The sequence below is a fragment of the Otolemur garnettii genome, unplaced genomic scaffold (genome assembly GCF_000181295.1).
Source record: "Otolemur garnettii isolate 467f Iridium unplaced genomic scaffold, OtoGar3 scaffold00015, whole genome shotgun sequence".
In the NCBI taxonomy this organism is placed as follows: domain Eukaryota; kingdom Metazoa; phylum Chordata; class Mammalia; order Primates; family Galagidae; genus Otolemur; species Otolemur garnettii.
In genome coordinates this window covers 13,942,406-13,950,133 of record NW_003852410.1, presented here as the reverse complement: position 1 = coordinate 13,950,133, position 7,728 = coordinate 13,942,406, and the positions used below count along the sequence as shown (strand labels likewise).

Below are 7,728 nucleotides of genomic sequence, written 5' to 3'. Positions count from 1 at the left end.
ATTTCATATTAGGTGTGTGTACATTGGATACTTTCCCTCCTCTCCCCCCCCCTCCCCTCCCCTTCCCTCCCCTCCCCCCCCTCTCCTCTCTTCCCTCCCCTTCCCTTCCCTTCCCCTTCCCTCCTCTCCTCTTCCCCTTCCTTCCCCTCCCCTCCTCTCCCCTCCCCTCCTCTTCTCTCCTCTCACTCATGCAATCCTTTTGCCTCTTCTCTCTCCTCTCCTCTCTTCCTTTTTCTTTTCTTTTCTTTTTTTTCTTTTTTTTTTTTTTGAGACAGAATCCCACTTTGTCACCCCTGGTAGACTGCTGTGGTGTCATAACTCAAAGCAACCTCAGACTGTTGGGCTCAAATGATTCTCTTGCAATTATTATTTTTTTTTTTAATTTTTACTAGAGATGGGGTCTTGCTTTTGCTCAGGCTGGTCTTAAACTCCTAAGCTCAAGCAATTCATCCTCCTCAGCCTCCCAGAGTGCTGGGATTACAGGCATGAGCCACTTCGTCTGGCAAAAAAAAAAAAAAAAATTTTTTAATTGATACAGTCTTGCTACATTCCCAGGTTGTTCTCATCTTCTGGGCTCAAGAAATCCTCCCATCTCAGCTTCCAGAGTAGCTGGGATTACAAGTGTGTGCCATGAAGCCTGGCTATTTTTAATTTGCATGCGTATGTAATGTTTTCATGTATTTTTGGAGCACATGTGATATTTTGATACATGCATACAATGTGTAATGATCAAAGGTACTGGGATATCCATGACCTCAAATGTTTATCATTTCTTTGTGTTGGGAACTTTCCAAATCTCCTCTTCTAGCTATTTTGAAATACATAACACATCACTGTTAACTGCAGTCACCCTACTGTGCTACCAAATGCTAGATCGGATCCCTCTATCCGCCTGTAGTTTTGTATCCATTAACTGATTTCTCTTAATTCTCTACGCCTTTCCTCTCTCGCCTCTGTAGCCATCGTTCTACTCTCTACTTCCATGAGATCTACTGTTTTTGGCTCCCCCACGTGAATGGGAACATGGGATATTTGTCTTAACATTATGTCCCCTGTTTCCATCCATGTTGCTGCAAAGGACAGGATTCCATTAGTTCTTATGGCTGAATAATGTTTCACTGTGTAAAATTCTGGATGTATTTTGCAGGTGGATCCGACACGATTTGTTGACAGGTTGGATATGGACTGTGGGGAGAAAAACAAGGCAAAGTGACTGTAGTATATTTTTGACTTGAGCAATTGCCACGTATCAAGATGGGGACCCCTCCACGGGAGGCCACTTTGGGAGCAGGGTCTTGAAAATGGCATTTGCAGTGACTGCTGAGCACTCGCTGGTACGAGTCCTCTCCCTGCCTCTGGCTTACCTGTTGATTTGCTAGGCGTGTGCTCCTGTTAACCCCCAGACTTAATTCAAGCACCACTCTAAGAGTCTGAACATCGCTGTAAAGGCACGAGGAATTTTACTCATTCAAGCTTAGAGCCTGGGCTGCCCTTTAAGAAAAAGCGGGAACAGCCCTTACAGACTATTCAGAAAGTCCCTTTATCCCCCTCCCTCTTCCCTCCCATTAGTCCATCCCACCCCATCCCCTTATTGGTAGGTAAACCATGTCTGTCCTAAACTGACAGGTACAGGGTGGTAGTGTTTAGGGTTGATTGGCTCAGGGACAAGTCTTCTTTGTCTCAGGTGAGCGAATGAGAAGGAAGGGATAAAGGTCGCAAGTGGGGCGAGTGCAGAGTGATGAGTGCAAAAAGGGGAGGGGGTCAGGATGTGGGCTGAGTGCACAAGGGGGCTAGTGGGACAAGGGGGAGGGGGTCAGGATGTGGGCTGTAACACCTAGGTATGATAAGGTCTTTGGTATGCGGCTGACTTGAGTTAATTAGTTTGGCTCTCACACTCCCTGCTTTAGGGACCCAGGGGAAGAAGAGGAACAAAGAGTAATATTCTAAACCTGTACGCACAAGATTGGGTCAGGGCTCAAGAGAAGACACTGGGACATGAAGAACAGGTGACTGTCGGGGCAGACGAGAACTGAAAGGAGAGAGAGAGGGTCTGCTGGTCTGGACCCGGCACCTCGAGCAGAGGCAGCTCTTATTCTCTCTCTCTCTCTCTGTCTTTTTTTTTTTTTTTTTTTTTCCTGAGATAGAGTCTCACTCTGCGACCCTGGGTAGAGTGTCCTGGCATCATGGCTCATAGCAGTCTCAAATTCCTGGGCTCAGGGGATCTTCCTGTCTCGGCCTCCTGAGTAGCTGGGATTATAAACGCACACCACTATGCCTGGCTAATTGTTCTGTTTTAGAAGTGAGACCCCATCTCACTCTTGTTCAGGCTGGTCTCAAACTCCTGAGCTTAAGTGATCCACCTGCCTTGACCTCCCCAAGTGCTAAGATTACAGGTCTGAGCCTTGTGCTCGTGCCGGGGACAACTGATGGTGTGTGCTCTGTGCACCAGGCTCACTCGGGCCCTTCGTGGATTCTAGTCTTCATTTTCCTTTTTTGTGAAAAAGAAATCAATAAAGGCCATCTTTTTTTCCCTGTTCTTTTAACTATCTTGGTCAAAAGGCGCACACACACAAATACATAAGTTGTCTTTTATCATCTGTTACACTGAGTTTTCCTGCCTGGTAGTCTGGACCATCCTCAGGAGCAAGGAGGCTGTGTGCTGCCCGTAGCAGGCCCTCACCCAGAGTGGTACCTGAACCTCCACCTCCCAGCTCCACAGCACACCCTCTGGAATGCCACCCTACATTTCCCAAGACCAGGGTGGATCTCCCTGAGGGGCTAAACAGAACATTTACAAAGGTAACTGCTTCCTGGCAAGTGTGGGACTAGAGAAGGGCCTGGTCTCCAGGGAAGAGTGCAGCTGGTGACAATAGATGATTGAAGAGTTTCCTGAAAACACCCCAAGGGCTGAGAAGGAGTCCCTGCCAGGGGCTGAACGTGGAGTCTGAAGAACAGGTAAGCAGAGGCCATGCTTCCTGCCTGGCTTGGCAGGAGAGGGGCTGCTGGACTGCCCCGGGGGTACTATCTCTGGAGACAGAACCGGGGAGCAGCCCCCACATCCACCATTTCAAAACAACCTGCCTTCCTTTCCCCAAAGGCCCTAAAGGCTGCCCTGGGCCCTGCTGTGCAGCTAACAAGAGGCGCCTCTTCGTAGATCTTCAAGGACATTCAGGAAGAAAAAAACATCTCTTGGAAGCCACATCCCCAATTCACTGGCTGCCTGGGGAGCACCTCTTGGGTGCTGGGCCCAGTGCCTGGCCCTGCGGAGGTGAGGGGTGCAAGGCAGGTGCTACTAGTTTCTAGGAGAGGCGAACGTTTCAGGCTTTGTTGTGTTGAGATGTATTTAATTGCATTGAAGTGGATTAGGTGAAGACCCACAGTGTGTCTGCCATGTACGTGTTCAGGGCACGGAGATAAAAGGTACACAAAAGCACACTTGGGTGGGATTAGTAGATCCTAGATTAGCTGTCCTGGAAGGCAGTGCGCTGCCCAGAGACTTTGATGACAAAGTATAGGCTGCTGTGCTTTTTAGCAGCTGTGCAAACTTGGTCAAATTCTTTACTTTTCCAAGCCTTGGTTTCCGGATCTCTAAAATGGGTAGAGTAATGGGACCTCCTGCTGAGAGGATTACATGCATGAATAGCACCTGGCCTGACTACCCGTACAAAGAGCCTGCTGCGTAATAGTTTCACTATCTATTGTTGTCAGCAGATGATCAGTTCAATGGGAATAATAACATCCTTTCCTTGGGGTTGTGCTGCGGTCCAGTGAGGGCATAGTGAGGACGGTACTGCCATCACCTACATGGCTTGGCCACATCCACTAGAGCTTTGCTTTACATTGGTGCAATTTTTGGGGAAAAGAAAAACCTCTTCTTCAAAAATAAAAAATAAAAGAAATAGAAATAATAATTGTACCTACAGTATGGCATTGATCTGATGCTTAAATATGTTAGTCTTTGCAAAGGGCTGACATCAGTGCCCGGGAGTGGGCTTAGCTATTTGGAAACTGGAGGCGGCTGAATCAGATGTCTTTTTAAGGTCTCTGTTTGCCAGTCTGTGAAATGGGCATGACGATAATTTTGCCTTTTGGCCTGCTATGGGGATTAAAATAAGCAAACTGGATTGTTGCAACAGCTTATGCTACACCAAGGTCTGGTCTGGGGAACTTTGTGATTTCGGCCTAAAGTTTGATCATCCTTTATTTTGAACAGCTCAGCCTGATAAACTGACAATCTCACAGGACAAGATGTTGGAGCAGGGAAAAGGCATTTTCAGGAAATTGGCTGGCTGGGGCTGGGGGCCCAGCCTGGCACTGACCTGCTGGGTTACTCCTCAGAGTCCACTTCTGCCCGTGGACCTTGGCTATGCAGGTGAGGCATCAGAGGGGAGCAGCAGTTCTTTCTTTCTTTTTTTCTTTTCTTTTTTTTGAGACAGAGTCTTACTACGTTGCCCTCGGTAGAGTGCCATGGCATCACAGCTCACAGCAACCTCAAACGCTTGGGCTCAAGTGATTTGCTTGCCTCAGCCTCCCAAATAGCTGGGACTACAGGCGCCCACCACAACGCCTGAGTTTTTTTTTTTTTTGGTTATAGTTGTCATTATTTAGCAGGCCTAGGCTGGGCTCAAACCCACCAGCTTCCGTGGAAGTGGCTGGCACCCTATTCACTGAACAACAGGTGCTGAGCCTGGAGCGGCAGTTTTTATACAGGTGGCCACCAGACTCAAAAAGTCATTGGGAAACTTTTAATATATGTGTCAGGCCCCTCGCCTAGGGGATGCTGAGGCTTTGGTTGGAGGTCCTGGGAATTTGTATTTTATTTTATTTTTGACACAGGGGCTCACTCAGTCACCCAAGCTGGAGTGTGGTGACAAGATCATAGCTCACTACAGTCTTGAACTCTTAGCCTCAAGTGATCCTCCTGCCTCAGCCTCCCAAACAAAGTTCTGGGATTACAGGTATGAGCTACCTCACCCAGCTGATAATTTGTATTTTATTTATTATTTTTTTATTAAATCATAGCAGTGTACATTAATACTATCATGGGGTACAGTGTACTGTTTTTATATACAATTTGAAATACTTTCATCCAACTGGTTAACATAGCCTTCATGTATTTTTCTTAATTATTGTGTTAAGACATTTATATTCTACATTTAGAGAGATTCACATGAACTCTTCTAGGATGAACCATAGGCGTGATCCCACCAATCACCCTCCCTCCACCCACCCTCCCCCCTTCCCCCCAATTTGTATTTTAAATAAGGGTTGCAGTGATTCTATATTTTCATTTTATATTATTATTATTAATTTATTGTTGGGGATTCATTGAGGGTACAAGAAACCAGGTCTCACTGATTGCATTTGTTAGGTAAAGTCCCTCTTACAATCATGTCTTACCCCCAAAAGGTGTGGCACACACCAAGACCCATCCCCTCCCTCCTTCCCTCTCCCTGCTATTCCCTCCCCACTCCTCTCTCCTTCTTCCTCTCTCTGCTCTCCCCTTCCCCTACCCTCACCATGTCATTAATTGTCATTGATATGCTTTTATTATTTTTTTGAGACAGAGTCTCACTCTGTTGCCCTGGATAGAGTGCTATGCCATCCAAGCTCATAGCAACCTCAAACCCTTGGCCTCAAGCAATCCTCCTGCCTCATCTTCCAAGTAGCTGGGTCTACAGGCGCTCACCACAATGCCTAGCTAGTTTTTCTATTTTCAGGAGAGAAGGGATCTTGCTCTTGCTCAGGCTGGTCTCAAACTCCTGAGTTCAAGGGATCCCCCCAAGTTGGCCTCCCAGAGTGTCAGGATTACAGGTGTGAGCCACTACTCCTGGCCTCACAGTGATTCTAATGCCCGTGACAGCCAGGAACCATGGGAGCAGGCCCAGTTTCTAGGGGCTCAGTCACCTCTCCTATCCAGCAATTCAGGGAGATCTTGCAATCATCACATTCACCATTCAGACTGCTCTGACAGTCTGAGTAGGAGGTGCTGCCTGTGGTGGGGTAGACAGGAAGCTCCTGGGTGGCAGAGGAGGGAATTTTGGACCCTCCCAGACCTGTTGTGCAATACGGAGGAACCAAGGGTCCTGGAAAGCTGAATGAGACTCATTTGTTAGTTCACTTTCTTTCTAAAGACTTCATTAAGGGAGGCACCTGTAGCTCAAAGGAGTAGGGTGCTGGCCCCACATGCCGGAGGTGGCGGGTTCAAACCTGGCCCTGGCCAAAAACTGCAAAAAATAAATAAATAAATAAAATAAAGATGGCATTAAACAAAAATAACTTGCAGCCTCCTTTTTGGGAAACATAACTTAGTTTTTCTTATTAAGCACCGAAAAATACTAGTCATGGATGAATGAGTTACGGGTATTACTTTCTGAATATGAAACATTATAATTTTGCATTTAATCCTTTTAAATTATTTTTAAAAATAATCGAGTACAAATAAATTAAAAAATATGTATTGATATCATTCAGTCATACTCTTTAGAGTCACACAGACCTGGGCCTGAGCCTTCATTCTGCCCTTAACTAGCTGAGTAGCCTTGGGCAAGTTACTTAATAAAATTCCCGCGTCTTAGTTCTCATAAATTTAACATAGAGAACAATAAAATGTACTTCCGAGAGTTGCTAGGGCAGATTGGGTTTCCCAGTGATGGCTGAGGGACTGTCCCTGATCCACATGTTCTTCACATAACGTGACCTCTACAGTTCTGCAGGCGAGAGATAGGACATGTCCCTTCTGGAATCTGACCAGGTTGCGTTGTGACAAAAATGATGCTAAGTGACTTCTGAAGCTGGGTCATAAAAAGCACTTGGCTTTGTTCTCCTGGGATGCTCGCTCTGGGATTCAGCTGCCATGTTGTAAGGAAGCCCACCCAGCATACGTCAAGGGACCACAGGGACTGGCACATGTAGAGTTCTAGCCAATATGTTCCCAGCTGACAGCCAGCATCAACCATTGTACCTATGAATGAAGACAGTGCCAGTGATCCTAGGACCTAGTGATCCTGGTCCCTACCCCTGAAGCACCTCAGCCTTCGAGTCTCCCAGTCTCCCAGTCGAGGCCCCAGATATTGTGGAACAGAGACAAGGCATCCCTACTCCGTTGGACAAGAATTCCCAACCCATAGAATCTGTGCACATAAAACAATGGCAGGTGTTTTTTTTCTTTTTGGCCATTAAATGTAGGGTAGCAACACATTGATAGTAACTGGGATGATTACTGTGAGAAGTTAGACCACGTATGTAATGTATTAATCACCACATTCACCATTAGAGTGGGAAATACCGAGACGACAAGCAGACAAAAGTGCAGTAGACAGAAAGTTTCAACAATGTTGTTAGTGAGCTTGATTTACCTCAGAGACAGCAGTGAGCAAGTTCTCAACCTCCTGCCCTCCTGATTCTCCAGGGAGACAGACAGTAAGCAAAAAATTAGGAATATACCTAATATTTCAGGTGGCCATTACCATTACAGAGATAAAAAATAGAGCAAGGTAGAGAAGACAGGAAAGGCTGGGCTGGGCTGTAATCTGATACAAGGTGTCTGGGAAGAAGGCCTCTCAGAGGGTGACATTTCAGCAGAGTTCTGAAGGGGTGAAGCTTGCAGATATCCAGGGGAAGTCCAGAAAATCCAGATATCCCAGGAGGAGGAAGCAGCATGTGCTAAGGCCCTGTGGTAGGAGCATGACATGGGTGAGAGCAGGGCCCTGGGGTAGGAGCATGACA

At 46.6% G+C, this 7,728-nt stretch overlaps 1 non-coding gene across 1 annotated transcript; it reads left to right on the top strand.

Annotated features, from left to right (window-relative positions):
• The first annotated feature begins 3,734 nt into the window (after positions 1–3,734).
• LOC111723753 lies at positions 3,735–3,860 on the top strand. Its single transcript, XR_002772230.1, has one exon. It is a non-coding gene; the product is annotated as a U4atac minor spliceosomal RNA (small nuclear RNA).
• Positions 3,861–7,728: the final 3,868 nt, after the last annotated feature.